At 49.9% G+C, this 19333-nt stretch overlaps 1 protein-coding gene across 4 annotated transcripts in view; it reads left to right on the forward strand.

The window, feature by feature from the left end:
* The window catches only part of PRKG1 (protein kinase cGMP-dependent 1), a 387732-nt gene that overhangs the window by 110076 nt on the left and 258323 nt on the right, over positions 1-19333 (forward strand). The window lies entirely within an intron of this gene.

The raw sequence follows: 19333 nt of genomic DNA on the forward strand, positions 1-19333 counted from the left end.
CCCACCCCTTCCATGGGCAGGGACACCTCCCACCAGCCCAGGTTAATCCAAACCCCGTCCAACCTGGCCTTGGACACTCCCAGGGATCCAGGGGCAGCCACAGCTTCTCTGGGCAACCTGTGCCAGGGCCTCCCCACCCTCACAGGGAAGGATTTCTTCATAACTTCTGCCCTAAATTTCCCCTTTCAGTGGGAAGCCATTTCCCCGTGTGCTGTCGCAGTCTGAACATATAAAAAGTTCATCTCTTTCTGTTTTATAAACCACTTCTCAGCCCTGGAAGGGGCTCCAAGGTCTTCCCAGAGCCTTCTTTTCTCCAGGCTGAAGACCCCCAGCTCTCCCAGCTGTCAGACACCCTGTGTTGGTGTTGCTGGTGTTTCCAGAGCAGTACACTGTTTGAGCTGTGTGGGAAGTGCCCCAGCATGGAAAATGAGCAGGACCCAACATTGGCTGGTGCCTTATACCCTCATCTGTCCAGAGGTGCTGGTTACTCACACAAAGCTCCTCCTCCTGTCTGGGGAGATAATTGGATTGCCTTCCCTCTTCCTTCCTGGAGAACAGGACTTGATACAAATTTCCTCTGTGCTTTGAAATGGATGGAGCTTCTCCATTGTTAAGAAACCCTCAGTCCTGCAACTCAGAGCATGTATCTGGCCTTCCGAGGCCGTGGGTGACATTAATAAAACATGACATTTGGGTCCCTGCTCTCCCCTTTCATTACTTTTAGAGGGTTTGTTGCTGCAGTGAAGAACCAGCAGGTCCTTTGCGCTGTTGCTCGTTACCGGGAGCACACGTTGGGAGGGGGAGGTGGAAACCTGGCAGCACAGACTGTGCAGCAGGGAAGGTGTCTGTCATTTCCCGGCCTTTTCTGCAAGGGGTAGGGAAAGGCTGATGAACAACATCTTGGCTTAGCCCACTGTGGCCAGGGTTGAAGGACCTGAGGGTGGCTCTGGGCTTAATATCAAATATTTAGTTATCACTCCTGCTTGGTCTGATGTGAGTCTCTCCAAGGTCACCAGCCTCTGGACTGAGAGAAATCTCTAAACCCTATTTTTTGCCAGCTTTTTCAGTAAGATCAGTCCAGTGCAAACAATGGCTAAGTTGTTCAATGCCCACCACCTCTAATTTCTAATAAGCCCACACCAGTTTTTAATTCTGAGAGACTCTGGAAAGCCTCAGGCCTCTGGAGAGTTTTCCCTGTGTATTCATGTATATCCAAGCTGATCTCTTAGTTGAATTCCTCCCTTTAAATTGTTCGTACGTCTCGTTTGCAGCCAAGCTGGAAGTAAAACTACTGAAGGAATAAACTATTTCTACCTTGGCAAAAATTTAGGAATAGCGGCAATCTTGCAAGAGAGCATTTTCTCCTAGGATTTCCTAGTCTGGTGTGGAGATCAAAGGAGCCTTGATACACACTTGAGCTCCTGGATGCTTATCTGGATGAAACTGAACCTCTAAACCGGTTGAGATTTTCAGAAGACTAATTCACAGGAAATATTTATTGTTGTAAGGGCAAAAAAAAAAATCCCCCAGAGTTTACTTGTAAGTGACTGTTTTCCAAAAGAAATATTCCACAGCTGAAAAAGTGGAGCATGAAAATGACTTCCACACTAAGGCATGAATTTCTTGGTTTTTCCCATCTTCTTCTTAACCCCACAGGGACCTTATAAGCCAATTACACACATGTTTTTCCTTCCTCTAAAAGCTTTGCTAGAACTCAGGATATTGTAGAGCTGGGTAGGAGAGTTGCACACTGGAGTTGGCTCTGGGTGTGAAGATGTGGCCACTTCTGTTTGTAATCTTTAAAAAGCACCGAGAGCAGCAAACAGCACATTGGCTCCTGCTCTGCTGTGCTCCCTGTAAGTACCTGATGGTCACAAAATTAAGGAATGGTTGGCATGGGAAGGGACCTTAAAGCCCATCTAGTTCCACCCCCTGCCGTGGGTAGGGACACCTTCCATTATCCCAGGTTGCTCCAAGCCCCCTCCAACCTGGCCTTGGACACTTCCAGGGGTGGGATGTCACCCGCCTTGGCTTAGTTTAGGTTTAGGGGACAGCTCTTGGAAGTGTAATGAATTCCAAATGTTAACTGGGACAGCAGAACAGGTGCAGTACAGTTTTCAGTTGCTGTGGGTGTCCTTTGCTGTGTAATCCCAGGGGAATGGAGCAAATCCTTGAGGGCTTCTCAGTGCCATCCCTCTGCTCACCTGCGGCCTGAAACACTGATTAAGTTATAAACCTGTGGAGGCAGGGAAACTCCAAGGTGTTTAGATCTGATTTAGATTTCCTCGTGGATTCCCTGTCCCTGTGGCAAACCTGGCAGCCTTTCCCTGGCATCCTCCATGTGCCCATCCACGGAGCAGAGCGTTTTCTCCCCAAGCCACCGGTGGGACTTGCACACGTGAAATCCTTAATTTCCCTTCTAGTCCCCGAAAAACAAGAAGCAGAAGCAACGACCTGGCCTTGGACTGCTTAGGGATTTGCAGATATTAAACAGGATATGAATTTCACGCAGGCAGTTTGCTGGAAGCAAGTGCAAAGTGAACAGGGGTATTAAATGCTGCAGCTCAGCTCCTCCCCTGTTGGGCAAACTCTGGTTAAAATTAGTCCCTAGGAACATGTTTGTATTTACATCTCTTGGAGATGAAGGCTTGAGGTCAGCGTTTGAAAAATGCACAAATGGTGGGGGACTTTTTAAGAAATGATTATGTGTGCCAATCATCTTCAGGGGTGTTTAGGCAGCACCTCCCGGGGTTTGTCTCAGCTGCTAATGCCCAGAAAACCCGTGAATCCTTCCTTGCCTGGGGACTGTGGTTTGCTTTTGCTATTAGTACTGGCTCACTGGGCTGTTCAGGGGATGGTCAGCAAAGTACGAGCTGATTCCCTTTTGAAATGTTTGAAGTTGATCTTGGTTTTCAACTCTGGGTTGACTCAAGTCTTGGAGCCTTTTGATGCTCTGATCCGACGTGTATGATTAGGTTGTCTTTCAGGATACATCCAGAAGGACTAAATACTCTGAGTGCTTGGTGCAGCCTGGTTGAGCTCAAACCTCATGTTGGACAAGCCTCACTTGGTCCATCTGGAATTCTGTCCGTGGAGTTTAATGTGTTTTATGCTCACTGCTCTTTCAGTGCTGTGTGAGGGAACACCAAGCTGCAAACTCGTGTAGGTGTTTTAGTAGAGCATTTGGGTTCTTGCATTGAGTTCAGTTGCATGAATGTGTGTGGTGTTCCTTAAGGATACTTGAGGCTGCCCTAGATAGATCCATCCAAGGGAAAACAGAGATGTTCTCAAGTGTGAGACATGCCTGGGAATGCTGCAGGAACGTTGGGTGGGAAGTGAGCAATGAGTGTTGAATGACCTGTCTTTGGAATAAGCTTAAGACAAAACTAATGGCAAATGGCTTGAACATAAGCATGTCTAATTGAATAAATACTTGAAACCTTTACAGGGAGCGTCCCTTGGAACACATCTGCTTATTTGAATGATAAACTTTTGCAGGCTTATTAATGCACACTTGGTAGGAGTGTCCCAGGAGAAGCCTGTTTATGTGGATTGCGCTTTCTGTTGCCATGAATATGGATTGTCATGAAGTCGGCTCTGTCACGAGGTCCTCCCGTAGGCAGCTCCCCAGGGATCATGGGCAGGCTGGCTGCTGGAATTTTACCTTTCTGTCTGTGCTCCGTGGAGCTGCTGAGGCCGGGAGTGCTCCCTTGCCCTGGTCTCTTGGCATGGGAAAGACAGTGGAGCAGGTGGAGTGTCCTACTGGGCCCTTGTGCTTCTGTTGTCTGCTTTTGCCCTGACTTTCTGTGGGGTGGCCACAGTGTTAGTCCATGGGGGTGGAATCTAGAGCTGATATTCCTTCCCACATCAGGAGCTCCACGGCTGGTCCAGGGCAGGGTTTGCAGTGCTGTTACTGCCTGCCTTCAGTTCAGTTGTCCAAAGTATTCGTGAAGATCTGCACCACAAATTGCGTAACAGCCTCCCAGTTTGCCTCATGTCATCACCTCCGGAGCTCATTAAAGCAATTCTCTTAACTGAGCTGGAAATCTCCCCAGATACACGGAGCCAGAAGGCTTTGTTTGTACCCTCGGGAACGTTACCAGCAACGTAGGAGAAGTGTGTGCTGGATGAGCCTGGAAGTGTTGCTGGCAACTGGGAACTGCAGTAACAGCCTGTGCAGGTGCAACTGGCTGAGAGATGGTGTTGGCAGCTCCAGAGGTGCTCCAGCTCCACGCCGGACACAGCCTCACATTGCCAGGCACAGGTTTCCTGGGAAGGTGTCCTGACATTTTCGTTGGATGTGCTTTTTGTGTTGTGAAAGTAGAGCCAAATGTCTCTTGAGGTGAATACTTGAAGAACTGTAGCAAGGAAGAGCAGGTTTTGTCAGCAGGTCCTGGTCGATGGCAACTTGACCCTGAGTGAGCAGTGCCCTGGCAGCCAGAAAGGCCAACCCTGTGCTGAGGACATCAGGGAGGGGATTGTCCTGCTGTGCTCTGCCCTGGGGTGGCCTCACCTGCAACATTGGGGCAGTTTGGGGGAACACAATGGAAGGGAGAGACGGAGCCACTGGACAGTGTCCAAAGGAGGGACACGAGGGTGAAGGGCCTGGAAGGGTCACATAAGGAGGGGCTGAGGACACTTGGTGTGTTCAGCTGGAGGAGACTGAGGGCAGAGCTCACTCGGGGCTGCAGCTCCTCCTGAGGGGCAGCTCCATCTCTGCTCTGTGAGCAGGGACAGCACCCAGGGAATGGCTGGAGCTGTGTCAGGGCAGGGTCAGGTTGGATCTCAGGGAAAGGTTCTTCCCCCAGAGGGTGGTTGGCACTGACCAGGCTCCCCAGGGCAGTGGGCACAGCCCCAAGGCTGCCAGAGCTCCAGGAGGGTTTGGACAACGCTCTGAGGGACAGGGTGGGATTGTTGGGGTGTCTGTGCAGGGCCAGGAGCTGGGCTGGATAATCTCTGCCAGCTCAGGATATTCTCTGATTGTACAAGGAAATGTGTCTGTGTGCACACAAAGGCTCTGTCACAGCCATGGTGGGGAGCTGGGTTTCCGAGTTCTCTGATCTTCCTTTTCTCTGCAGGAAATAGTGCATTGCCATGCAAATTGCCTTGCAACTGATTCCCAGCCACAGCAATTTCTGAAGGGAATTTTGTTGCTCTAACTGTCTCTAATGCACATCCAGTATTAAAGGTTAAGAACTTGAGAAAAAACAAGGAAAGCTGAGACTGGAGCTCCATTACCTTCTTACTGTGGAGTAAAAACCCGAGGCCTAATGCTTTCACAAGCAGCTGTTAATGTGCATTTATGATTTCCAGTAGATCAGACTGGAATTAATCAATTTTCTATTAATAAAATTTTCTAATTGCTAAGAAAAGCTAATTACTAAGCCTTTCATCATGTGTCAGGAGCATCTTGTTTGGTGTAAGGACCTGTATCACTGAGGATTCAAGGCTTACAATATATGACAGTTCTAATCCAGCTTTAAGATGTATTACAGTATTGATTTGGAAAAAAAGCTGGCCCCCAAACATGTTCTATCACTTGAAATAAGGAATGTTTTTTTTCAGACACTGAGGCATTTGTGGCTGGAGCTCCAGGAAACGGATTTATTTAGGAAAACCCCCGAACAAACAGAAAAAAAGCCACATATCCTGCCTGTATATAGGGAATTGTATGTTTTACCTTTTATTTCCAACTCAGGTAACCTGTCAAGAGGCTTTACTTTCACTATAAGAAGTGTAGGCTCCACCAAAACCCCTCCTTAATTTCTTTTCGTGTTGGTGAGGTCAGGATGAGTCCAGAGAAGCTGTGGCTGCCCCATCCCTGGAAGTGTCCAAGGCCAGGTTGGACAGGGCTTGGAGCAACCTGGGCTAGTGGAAGGTGTCCCTGCTCTTGAGATTTTTCTCTGTGCCTTCAGTACAGCTGTGAATTCAGACTGTTCTTGGGATGAGGTGGTTTGCTCTGTGTCTTTGCTGATTTTTAAAGCTGTTTTAAGAGGATTAATCATCCAGTCCCAAGGAAATTTGAGAGAGGGGATTAATGCAAAGTTCATGTAAACCCGGAATTGTAAAAAGAATTATTTAGAGCTTGATTCTGGGCCTAATTTAGTAGATCTTAGTAAAGTTGGGGTATAAATTTGCAGGTTGAAAGTAAGTGGTGCTTGGCTGAGGAGTGGCTTGAGCTGCAGTGGGACCTTTGGGGCAGGAGGACAGGGAAGATGGAGGTGTTCCTCTGGAAAAGCTGAAGAGGGAGGGTATGCCACATGTGAAGCAGGGAAAACAAATCCAGTGGAGCTGCTGGAATGATGATGAGGATGGAGCAGCAGCCTGGGCAGGCCAGGGCACTCTGCTAGGGAAGCAGGAATATATTCAGATTTCTGGTGGAGCATCAGGGCAGGGAGGCTCCCAGCAACAGGAGAATGGGCAGAATTCAGAATTTTGATCAGGCTGTGGAAGAAGGATTCTCAGTTGATTAAAGTTAGAGGTGACAAACCAAGTGATTGTCTTTTCATCCCTAAGTGATGCACAAAGTGCTCCCAGCAGTTTGAACTTCTAGAGGAGTTTCAAGATGGGAACGGGGCAGGAGAACTCTTCGAACATATTCTTTAGAAATGAAGTCACTGTGAACTCTTTATTCAGGGAAAAAAGGAAGGGATAGGGCAGAAGTTAATAGATTTCAAATGACACAATGCAAAGAGCAATTTCAGCAAGTGCAATCTCATCTGAGCAGGACAGCCAGGGGACACTCAGAGCTCTGCCTGGGCACCTTGAAGTACAGAAGGTCTCTCCAAGCTCGGTGCCATGTCATGGGCTAATGGGAGAACTGGTGTTGGGGCAGTGCAGTGGGTTGTGTTGTGGGCAGAGCAGCACAGAAAGAAGGACCTGAGCTATCTGTATGAGCAGGTCTCACTGACTCTCTGTTTTGAAATAGAAATCAAACCAGCACGACTCTCCAGTGAGCCACTGAACCATTGCATGAGACAGGAGCAGAGAGGGCAGAGAACAAAGGAACAGCAGGAGGTTTGAATTACCCTCTGTGTGCTTTGGGTAAGTGGTGCTTTAGGGATTAATCTTAGAGTAGTGCAGGTTGGAAAGGGCCTCGGGAGCTCTGGAGGCTGCAGAGTGCTGCTCACAGCAGGGATGACCTCCACAGGAGGTCCAGTTTCTCCCACCTTTCTGAAATTTTGAATGTGTCCTCAGCTTAAGTCCCAGGGACAGTTTTGGGTGCCACAATATAAGCAAGATCTGAGGCTCTCCTAGAGAGTGTGCAGAGGAGGACACAAGGAGGGGAAAGGGTTTGAAAGGGCCACACAAGGAGGGGCTGAGGCTTGTCCAGCCTAGAGGAGACTGAGCTCAGACCTCACCAGGGTCTGAAGCTCCTCCTGAGGGGCAGTGGAGGGGCAGCTCCATCTCTGCTCCCTGTGACAGTGACAGCACCCAGGGAATGGCTGGAGCTGTGCCAGGGCAGGGTCAGGTTGGATCTCAGGGAAAGGTTCTTCCCCCAGAGGGTGGTTGGCACTGACCAGGCTCCCCAGGGCAGTGGGCACAGCCCCAAGGCTGCCAGAGCTCCAGGAGGGTTTAAACAACGCTCTGAGGGACAGGGTGGGACTGTTGGGGTGTCTGTGCAGGGCCAGGGATTGGACTCAATCCCTGTGGGTCCCTTCCAGCTCAGGATATTCCATGATTCTATGATCTCCAAGGAAAGAGATCTGTGGCAGGTTCCCTGAAGGATGGATCTTCCCTTCTCTCCTTGTGGTCAGTGCTGCCTTTCATGAGATCTCTGCTCAACAAGATACTCCTCAGTGCCTTCAAAAACGATGTGGAAGAAGGGGTGGGCAGGAGGTGAAGGTTTCTCAGATGATGTAGCAAAAATTAAAGTGTGCAAGGCTCATGGTGGGACACTTTGGGACTGGGCAACTGATATTTGCTGTCAGTCAGCACAAAACAGTAAAGAAAGATGGAAAACAGTAGGTTCCAAATTAGCTTTGCCACAAAGAGGGGCATCACTACCGAGATTTTTGTAGCAAAGCGTGGATTTAATGCCCTGTTCCCTCTGTACCAAAGCTGGACAGGCTCTGTGGCAGAGGAGGGGGAGCTGTGGGATGCTTGAATTCCTGTGTGTGGGATGTGCTGCTGCCACAGCATCCGGGCTTCACTTAGAGGGTGCCGAGGGGGAGGAGGTGGCACATCAGTGGCACAGCCCAGGCTGGGCACAGCTGGGCCACGAGACTGTGATTGATGATAGCACTGCCACAGCACCTGCGGCTCTGAGTGCCAACCCGAGCCTGCCCAGGGCTTTGCCACAGTCCCTGTGGGCACCAGGCATTGGGAGGGATGCCATTTCTCAGGCACCGAGCTCTGCCTGCTGGGTTTTGTGTTGCCTAATGAGCAGCACATTACATTCCTGCTTAATGAAGCTTTTCCAGTGAATTTCCTGACTTTTTTCACTTTGCTGAGACCTACTGTTTTCTAACAGCACCTGTAAGACTGTTTAGTTAAACACCCACCGACATCTAATGCAAAACTAGTTGTTTCTCCTTGAAATCAGTGCACTGCAAGAGTTCAGTGTGACATGAAAGGGAAATAGCCTTTTGCAGCCTGAAAAGATGTGCCCTGGCCACCCAAATTAGCTGGTTTGGAGCTTCCTTTTTCAAGAACAGACACTTTGTGGGTCATAAAGCATCAACACATCCTTTTTACCTGCCTTGCTGTCGATCTGGAGGGTGTTTGTCTTTCCTAGCTGAGCTCTAAAATAGAGGCAGGATGGATGGGAGTGCAATGTAGGTGGTTTTTTTCACTTGAAAAACGTTGATATTTTGCTTGCAGTTTTGAGGGGCTGAGCTTCTTAACAAGGCTGACACTGAGCTCCCTCCTGCTGGTTTTCTGCCGGTGCTTGTGTCCAGTTTTGGCCCCTCACCCCAGAGAGACTCGGAGGGGCTGGAGCGTGTGCAGGGAAGGGAACGGAGCTGGGAAGGGGCTGGAGCAGCAGGAGGGGCTGAGGGAGCTGGGGGGGCTCAGCCTGGAGAAAAGGAGGCTCAGGGGGGACCTTCTGGCTCTGCAAGTCCCTGACAGGAGGGGGGAGCCGGGGGGGGTCGGGCTCTGCTGCCAGGGAACAAGGGACAGGAGGAGAGGGAACGGCCTCCAGCTGTGCCAGGGGAGGCTCAGGTTGGATATTGGGAAGACTTTCTTCATGGAAAGGGTGATTAGACATTGGAACAGGTTCCATAGGGAAGTGATGGAGTCCTCATCTCTGGAAGTGTTCAAAAAATATGTAGACATGGTACTTGGGACCGTGGTTTAGTGGGCAAGTTGTTGTTCTGTCACAGGCACAACTCCGTGGTCTTGGAGGTCTTTTCCATCCTTAACAATTCCTTGTTTCTATATGGGAATAGCTGGTGATTCCAGGGAGTGCATTTTTCTCCTAGTGGCAGTACCTGAGCTCGGTTCCCAAACTTGCCATTCAAGGCAGTGGCAGCAGTGTTTTAGTTTATTAAATTAAATTCCCCTTGCTGCTGCTGGCACAGGTCCCGTATTTCCACAGACAGCACGGCAGGAACCCGGCTCTGCAAACACCAATTAGGGGGACAGTGGAAAGCACAGTAATTATATGAATACTCTCAAAAACCCAACGTTTGGCTTGGCTATTTGCTCCTTGCAGGTTTGTTGCTGACTCCTGGACCCTGCAGACAAACACTGCATGTGGCTGTTCAAAAGCAACAGGTTTGGATGTGAGGAGCTCATTAAATGAACTGACCTCGTCCATCCCCTCCTGTGCTGCTGTGCCTGCAGCCCCCGTTCCCCCTTCACCCTCAGCACAGCCCTGACCTCTCAGTGCCTTCCTCGGAAGGATCACTTTAGAAACCCATGGAGAACTTTGTGCTGGTTAATGTTTTTACCCAGGAAGGCAAGTGTTGTTTGCAGAACCAAATGTGTTTGCCTGGGACTGCTGGGGAGCGGCTCAGTGCTACAGCCTGGAATCATGGAGGGGTTTGGGTTGGAAGGGATTTAAAGCTCCTCTCATTCCACCCCCTGCCGTGGGCAGGGACACCTTCCACTAGCCCAGGTTGCTCCAAGCCCCGTCCAACCTGCCCTTGGACACTTCCAGGGATCCAGGGGCAGCCACAGCTTCTCTGGGCAACCTGTGCCAGGGCCTCCCCACCCTCCCAGGGAACAATTCCTTCCCAATATCCCATCTAACCCTGCCCTCTGGCAGTGAGAAGCCATTCCCCCTTGTCCTGGCACTCCAGGCCTCTATAAATAGTCTCTCTCTATGTTTCTTGTCAGCCCCTTCAGCTCCTGGAAGGCCACAATTAGGTCTTCTTGGAGCCTTCTCCTCTCCAGGCTGAACAATCCCAACTCTCTCAGCCTTTCCTCCCAGCAGAGCTGCTCCAGCCCTCTGATCACCTTGGGGCCTCCTCTGGACTGGCTCCAGCAGCTCCATGTCCTTCCAGCACAGCAGAGCTGAGGAGCAGAGTTCCTCAGGGTCTGATTTCTTTTTCAGGAGGGGTAACTGGGATCTGTGGACATCCTTTGCTGGATCTTTCTTGTCATTACAGCAGAAGTCGTAACAAGAGGCTCCCCTCTATATTAGGGGTATAGATGTGTTCAGAATGCCAGAATGGTTTGGGTTGGAAGGGACCTTAAAGCTCATCCCATCCCACCCTCAGCCATGGGCAGGGACACCTCCCACTAGCCCAGGTTGCTCCAAACCCCGTCCAACCTCGTGGTGTGTGGAAAACTTCCTTCTGAAAAGCTGCTGTTTGGCTGCACATGGCACTGATCCCGCTTTCCTTGCACAGTGTCAGCACCACTGCACAAACCCTAAATCCTTGCCAGGGTTTAATGTGCTTATAATATTAAAAGAGAGAGTAGGAAGGGCTACTACATTAGTATTTTATGTCTGCATTCAAAGTATGACATTGTATCTTAAATGCTGCAGTGTGGAACGACTGTGGACGTGTTGGGGAGACACATCCCAGCCCTTTTTTCATTCAGGTAGTCTGAAAGAAAGGATCCTGTGAGGGAAATGTCAGGTTAATCGCCATACATAATTGTATTAGAGTAGAGAAAAGAATTGTAACAAGGCCCTGAATTCAAGCCAGCCATTTAGCTGGAGGAAGGTCTCATTTCTGTGATGCATTGAATTAATTCAATTTACTGTAAAGTTTTATTCAGCTTCTAAGGGCTCTCATATTCAGAAAACTTTCTTTGGTGGGGAATGTAAAACAGACTGAGATATTTCCAGCTTAAACAATGGAGATGGTGATTTGTGTGCTGCTCCAGGACAGCTTTTTCACTGCAATAGGAGTAGATAAGATCCAGCTGGTACCACTAATAATAGCAATTTTTTTTTTTAAAGAAAGCCAGCCCCTATCTCTCTGTTTCATTAATGATCTGTGCTGCTTAAATACAGCAAAAAGGGCACATGCTGCCTGTCTTTCCCATCTGTGACATGTGGAATCATAGAACATCCTGAGTTGGAAGGGACCCACAAGGATCCCTGTCAAAGGTATTAGCAAAACCAAGCTTTAATATGAATTTGCAAAGCACGACAAAGTTTGATGGCAACGTTTGCTCTTCTCCTTAACTGCATGGATAATACAGATAAAGGAAATTCAAATTAGAATGGATTTAGAGTGAGGTGTACAGAGGCCACAATGAAAAGGGGTGAGGGGGAATGGCCTCCAGCTGTGCCAGGGGAGGCTCAGGTTGGCCAGGAGGAGGAATTTGTTGCTGGAAAGGGTGGTGAGGCCTTGTCAGGGGCTGCCCAGGGAGGTGGTGGAGTCTCTATCCCTGGAGGGGTTCACAAAATGAGGAGATGTGGGAGTCATTGCTATGGTTTAGTGGTCAAAAGTTGAACTTGATGATCCTGGAGGTCTTTTCCAACCCCAGTGATCCTGTGATTCTGTGATCACCTTTTCTTCACTTCCCCCCCTGAATGTGGCCTGTGTGTGGACTGCAGTGCTCATTGCAACAACAGCTGCAGTTTCTCTCCTGTAGCCAGGAATGGACTGTATCATTCCAGTTCTGTATCATTCCAGTTCTGTATCATTCCAGTTCTCTTGTGTGTTTCTTGGTTATATGAAAGCCTCGGTGCCCTTTTCTGAGTCATTTCTATGTAGAGCACTTTGTCTTTAGAGTCATAGAAACCCCACTGGGGGTCAGGCTGGAAGGGACCGCAGTGGGCATCTGGTGCCACCTCCCTGCTCCAGAGCACAGGGCACAGGAGTGTGTTCAGATGGGGCTGGAATATCCCCAGGGAGGACACTCCACCCTCTCTCTGCTCTCTCTTCAGGGCTGGGGCACTGCCCAGCCAACAAGTTCTTCCTCCTGTCCAGCTGGAACTTCCTGGCCATCAGTTCCTGCCCGTGGCCTTGGCACCGGCCTGGTTGGCTACAAGTCACCAGACTGTGATGACATTTTGTATTTGAGTGTTTTCTGAGGCCCCTTGGAAACTCTGAGGCAGTTCTATCGATGGATGGGTTCTACAGCACAGTGAAAGCTCTCAGTAATCTCTGTAGACTACTTGAATTTTTTTTTTTATAACCAAAATAATGGAGCAGTTCTGCTCCTCTGGGATCAGAGCACGGGGAGGGGAGAAACAGGAGCCTGTTGGTGGTTTTGCCTTGACTGTGCAAAAGTTTGGCCAAAGAACATCGTGCTGTTTAAAAATTTCCTCACGCTGCCGTGGACTTGAATGTTAATGAGGCCCCAGCAAATGGCAAGATGTTAAAAGATAACGTTCCTGCCTGGTAACAGTCATTTGCTTTAGGGAAGAAGAAAAACAACAGTGTAGAAAATTGCACAGTGGCTTTGGGCAGCGAGGGCTGAGAGTTCTTCACACTGCACTTAACACAGGCTGAACGAGGCATTTAAGGGTGTTACACGCCTCGAGCCTCAGCTTTGATGTAAATACAACCCTTCCTCTGGAAATAAGCATTACAGGGCATTTCCCCTGCTGGGGGGGTTACTGAAGGACAGACACATTTTCATAATGCCAAAGAAAATGATGATGGTTCTGAAAGGAGATGGTGCAAGGCAGGGAAAGCAGAAAACTCACAGCGGTGTGGAGGGAACGGATTCCTTTTTACAGTGGTAAATAAAGACACAGAATCACAGACTGGCACCTTAAAGGTCACCTTGTCCCACCCCCTGCCATGGGCAGGGACACCTCCTACTAGCCCAGGTTGCTCCATCCTGGCCTTGGACACTTCCAGGGATCCAGGGGCAGCCACAGCTTCTCTGGGCAACCTGTGCCAGGGCCTCCCCACCCTCACAGGGAAGCACTTACATACCAATATATATTATTTATAGGTTTCTCTGCTGGCCAACAAGAGCAGTATGTTTGGACAAGGTTTTAGAGGGAGGGCTCTCTGTGGCCTGAAACGCTCATTACTCATTTCAAGTTTACCTAACCAAAGACTAAACTAATGAGATTTAATGATATTTTCTTATGCTGATATGTTCACGCCTTTCTTTGTATTTGTTTAATTCATATTATCTAAAGACAGATAATAGCCTTGTTTCTGTCTTCTCCTCTCCTCTCCCTTTGGTGAAGGAAGAGGTGCCTGGCACTACCTTTTCCTCCTTACCCCCTTTTCCCAAACACAAGTGGAGGATGGTGCTGATGACCCTGATAACACTGCAGTGGTTGGGGCAAACCCCTCTTTTTTCCTCACCCTCCATCCATAGGGGCATTTCTGCCCTTTCTCCTTTACTGGCACAGGGCTGATGGGATGATTATAAACCTAGAGAGCACAACCTTCCCCGGGGTCAGACAGGGCACTGGGTGAACTTGTACAGGAGCATCCAGGAGGGCAGAGTCCTGGGGAAGGGGGTGAAGGCTGAGGTACAGCCCTGCAGGGATATTCCTGCTTGGATTTGAAGCCTCCCTGGCTGTGTTGAGTGTGACTCCCCTGCAGTGCCCCCAGGAAAGCCGTGCTGTGCTGAAGGAGAGCCTGGGCAGGTGCCCCAGGTTAGATAACTATTCTATATTAATCAGGCTTAATTTTGCCCCTCTAGGAAACCTGAGCTGGGGTTTGAGGCAAAGGGTTTAAATCCCTAAGTCTGTGTACTTCTGCAGTGTGATGTCTGAGATAAGGGGACACTGGGGGGAGGAAAATTCAGCTGCATCACTGATATGCTTTCTTTGCCCTTTAACTTGTCTCATTCAGCAAGAACTTATCGAGCAAAGCATTTCAGAGTGTAATTGCTGTGTAGGGATCAGAGGGGGGAGGTTTGTTCTGGAGTCAGGGCAGTTGAGATGAGTGGAGGAGCTGTGATATTCCTGGAGAGCTGTGGCTCCTGAGCTCACCCAGCTTCAGCTGTGGAGTGATACTCCAGGCTTTGTGGTGGGCTACAGGGCTTTTCTGAGTGGCTTTATATCCATGGAAGCTGAATCCAGTCCTGGAACTGGTGCCCAGACTGGGGGGGCACTGCCCAGGGCTGCCTCTGCTCAGGGTCTGTCCCTGGAGGCACCAGCGCGAGCCCTTCCTGTGTCCCTGTGCCAGGATTGAAGCTCTGCAGGGATCCAGAGTCTGGGCTGTGCTCTGGGAAACCTGGGGCTGAGCTGGGGAGGGGAGCTGCTGTGACTGGGGCCAGACAGGATCCCCCTGGGGCACTGAGTCCCTGCTGCCAAGGGCTCTGCTCCCGGCAGTGCCAGCCCAAGGTGGTGGCACTGGCGTGCCCAGAGGGGCCTCTCAGTGGTCACACGGGAAAGTTTCCTTAATAAAATCAGAACAGAAGTATTTTCCCCCCAGTGCTGCTGCTGTGATGTGATGTGGTTTTGATGCCAGTCTGGATGCATCTTAGATACCTTTTGCTTCCCTGGATCCTGGGGAAGCCACCTTTGGCAATGGGAGGAAGGAAAGGCTCATCCAAAAGATGGTTGTTTTTTTCCTCTCTATTGTCTTGGAATCTTACTGTTTTGCATGGAATTCATTACCATGGGCTCACAAAATAAAAATTCATTGGGTAGTAATGACAGTGATTGCTGTTATAAAACATTTATTTTCATCTTTGCCTTTATGTGGCCTCATCTTGGAAGAGAAAGGAGCTGGTGTTGTTCCTCTGCTCCTGCAGCCACTGTGCTATGGTGTGACTTTCTCACTCTTCCAGACTGCTCTGCTGCCCACCCACTCTTAAAATATCCAGAGTATTAGTTCAGGCACTTACGGTTTGGGAAGACTTCCAGGATCCAAACTCCCTTCCCTTCCAGGATATGAAGGGACCTACAGGGAAGCCAGTGAGGGACTGTCCATCAGGAACTGGAGTGACAGGACAAAAGGGAATCTCCCCTTTCACACTGGAAGGGGAGATTTAGGTCAGATACTGGGAAAGAATCCTTACTTGTGAGGGTGGGGAGGCCCTGGCACAGGTTGCCCAGAGAAGCTGTGGCTGCCCCTGGATCCCTGGAAGTGTCCAAGGCCAGGTTGGAGCAACCTGGGATAGTGGGAGGTGTCCCTGCCCGTGGCAGGGGGTGGAACAAGATGAGCTTTAAGGTCCCTTCCAACCCAAAGCAGTCTGGGATTCTGTCATTCTACCTGTTGGATGTGAGGGACTTGCACAGCAATTTGAAGCAGAGAAGAGGTTTAACCTGTGCCCACGAAGCATTTGGTGGATTTATGGAGGGAACAGAACCTGTCATCTTGTGTAACTTTGCACCCACCCACCTGCCTCAGCACAGAGGGGGTGGGCAATGGCAGGGCTCTGTCTGGAGTCTCTCTCTCCCTTTCCCCAAAAACATTCCCTTCTTGCTTTGCTCCCTGAACGGTGCAGAGCTGCATTTTTGCCCGTGGCTGATTTCCATACACACACCAGCCACAAACTACAGTGTTTGTGTGCATCCAAACAGCTTGAAAACCTCCTTGTCTGTTCCTGCCTTGCAGAACTGCTTGTGTGGTTTATAAATCTGGCTCACAGATACAATTTGGTATAACTCCTGTGGGTGTGATACGTGGGAGGTGGGTGGTAGCCCCCCAACAGTCCTTATGTCAGGCTGAAGGTAGGATTGCTGTGGAGAATCTCGTCAGTCCTGGGGAATATCTGCTCTTTTCCAGTGTGTGTGCACAGCACTGCAGGTGCAAATATCATGTGACCCCCAAAATTCAGAGATGGTCCAAGAAAACAAGCTCGAATCTGCTATTTTAGTGCAGCATATTCAGAGAGACAGTCAGAATCTTCCTTGTTTTGGTTGTTCACCCTCAAACAGTGGAGCTGTGTGAGTGTGTCCTGGGATAGGCCTCTGCTGGGGAATTCTGTGGATAAATGGGAAGGCTGTTGCTAAACTGGACTTAGCAGTAGGTTTGGAAGTGAGGACAGTCCTGGCTGGGGTCTGTGTGTGTAAGTGTAGGTGTGTTGATGCACATCTGTTCCTACAGAAAGCCAGAGGAGGCTCCCACAGCTCTTGCCACCCCTCTCCTGGCTCCAGGAGGCCCTGGGGAGAATCAGAGGCTTCACCTCCGTGGTCCTCACTCCAGTGAGGGGTTGTTGATATAACTGCTCCCTCCAGGACTAAAACCTCCCAGAAGTGTCCCCAGGCAGGGACATGCCAGCTCCTCCTTACCCATGGGGCTGCCTCTTCCCAGTTGGGGTGGGCTCTGCTGTGAAAGTGGGACATTTTAGTGCATTTTGGTTGGCTCTGCTGCTGTGGAGATGCTGGAAAACCGCTTTAGAGAAACAAAGCCATGGCATAAAACTCAGCTTGTATCCCGGGCAGTGCTTCCATGGGACAGGCTCTGGTTTGGGCACTGCCTCCTTCGTTTGGGAATAAGCAAACAGGACTTTGCAAAGTTCATCTTTGAGGCTTTGCCATTTGTTTTCCAGCAGAGATGGAAAACATTGCCCATGCCTGGTTTCCCAAGGGAAGCCCACGGGCAAGTGCCCCTGTGCAGGTCTATCCACAGAGAGCAGCAGAGCTCTGCCTTTGGGATGTTCATTTCCACCTCTTCCCCAAGGAAATGAAATCAGGCAGCCCTCAGCCCCAGAGAGGCATCTAAACATGCAGTGCATCCCCAGGGAGAAAATAATCCCATCCCCTGCCTCTGCAATGATCAAGTGCTCACACACAAATCCATCACTCCTGCCAGGCTGTTTGTGTGCTTGGTGCCAGGCAGGGGCACAGTAATGGATGTTCGAGGCAGATTAAAAAAGGGAAAAAAAAATTAAGCTCTTTGTATGAACCAGGTGAGGTATTTATTCCCTGGAAATCCAGAGGAAGCCTTCAGAAACGTTGATCTCGCTCTGGCACTGAATGGCTCAGGTTGGAAGAGAAACAAGAGCGTTTTCCTTGCTTAAGAAAACAAAGCCCTCCAGGAAAACATCGACTGATTCAGAGGAATAGGAACCAGGGATCATTTCTGCAGCTTTGTAATTATGTCAAGAGATGCTTTCTTAAAAGAATTAAAAATCAGGCAGTGTCTTGATGGCTTTGTTGGTGTCCCCTTCAGTGGCTCAGCCATGATCAGCTGTGGGCAAAGACTCTGTTCCTTGTTACAATATTCCTTTTGTCCATTGAAATGGTTCAAATGACATCACCTGAGAAGTCAGAATTTTTCCAAAAGTTGCTAAAAAGGAGTCAGCAAAGCTCCTTTGCTTAAGCAGTGGCCAGGAGTTCAGGTGCTGCATTTGCTGCCTTGGAAGATGAGTTCAGTCGTTTTTAGTTGTTCGTGGCTTCTGGTTGCACATCCTGGAGGATCTTTTTCCCACCAGGGCTGTTTAAACCCTGTGGATTTCTAGTTCAGGATCATTTTGCAGCTCAAGGTCGGGGATACTGAAGGAAAGTTAACCTACAAGGGATTAGAGACAAGGGTCAAATATATATTAATTTTCCCCAGATTCTGGGGAAAACCCCACCATTTGACTTCCAATTTCTTCCTGGAAGGGAATGGAAACAAACTGCATCATGGAGAAGCTGTGGGCTTTTCCCTGGGTTAAAGGAGGGAAGGGTCCTGGTGAAGGGAGAGAGTTTTTCTTGTCCCTGGCTGTGGTCTCCTCCTGGGGCCACATGAGATGTCCCTGCAGTCCTTGCACTCTCTCCACCTTCCTCCCCCAAAGGTCATGGAATCACAGACTCCCAGAATGGTTTGGGATGGGAGAGCCCTTAAAGCTCATCCCATCCCACCCCCTGCCATGGGCAGGGACACCTTCCACCAGCCCAGGTTGCTCCAAGCCCCATCCAACCTGGCCTTGGACACTTGCAGGGATCCAGGGGCAGCCACAGCTTCTCTGGGCAACCTGTGCCAGGGCCTCCCCACCCTCCCAGGGAACAATTCCTTCCCACTATCCCATCTCTCCCTGCCCTCTGGCAGTGGGAAGCCATTCCCCCTTGTCTTGTCACTCCATCCCTTGGAAATAGTCTCTCTCCATCTTTCTTGGAGCTCCTTCAGGCCCTGGAAGGCCACAGTTGGGTCACCCCAAAGCTGAACAATCCCAACTCTCCCAGCTTTCCCTCCCAGCAGAGCTGCTCCAGCCCTCTGATCCTCTTGGTCAAACATGATCCTTTAAATTCAAGGCAATCAAAGGCAACAGGCTTTGCTCCAGCCAAAAGAGACGTTTCCTCGTGATGTTAAATCTGCATAAACGTTCTTCTGTTCCATTCCTCTGGTTTGTTTTTCCTATTTTCTTTGTGCTGTTGTGCCTGCAGTTGTCTGTGTCCATAATATTCCCCTCCATCTCCATGCAGGAGGTGTTTGCAGCTCTCCCAGCCTGGCAACAGAAGGCAATGAGACAGCTCAAGCAACACGCTTCATTAGCAGCAGGGCTTTGTCGAGCCCTCCCAGACTGTTTCCTAAAGAGTTTTTCTCGCTGCTTTGGTTTTGTCAGCAAAAAAACACAGGGAGAAAAATCCTTTACTTGATTCCCACGGGTTTGTCTCTTTTCTGTTTAGTTGGGCGAGGATACAGGTTTGGAAAAGCACCTTTGGAGAAGAATGAAGCTCGTTTTTGGCTGATGGGAACTCCCTGAGAAGGTGTAACATCAACCTGAGGCAGGGTTTGAATTGGAGTGGTGTCTTCAGCACAGGAGAAACACAGGCCTGTCAGAGCAGGTCCAGAGGAGACCAGAGAGGTGCTCCAGGGCTGGAGCCCCTCTGCTCTGGAGCCAGGCTGGGAGAGCTGGGGGGGTTCACCTGGAGAAGAGAAGGCTCCAGGGAGACCTGAGAGCTCCTTCCAGGGCCTGAAGGGGCTGCAGGAGAGCTGGAGAGGGACTGGGGACAAGGGATGGAGGGACAGGACACAGGGAATGGCTTCCCACTGAAAGAGAGCAGGGTTAGATGGGATATGGGAAGGAATTGTTCCCTGGGAGGGTGGGGAGGCCCTGGCACAGGTTGCCCAGAGAA

Source organism: Pseudopipra pipra, chromosome 8 (genome assembly GCF_036250125.1).
Source record: "Pseudopipra pipra isolate bDixPip1 chromosome 8, bDixPip1.hap1, whole genome shotgun sequence".
Lineage (NCBI taxonomy): Eukaryota > Metazoa > Chordata > Aves > Passeriformes > Pipridae > Pseudopipra > Pseudopipra pipra.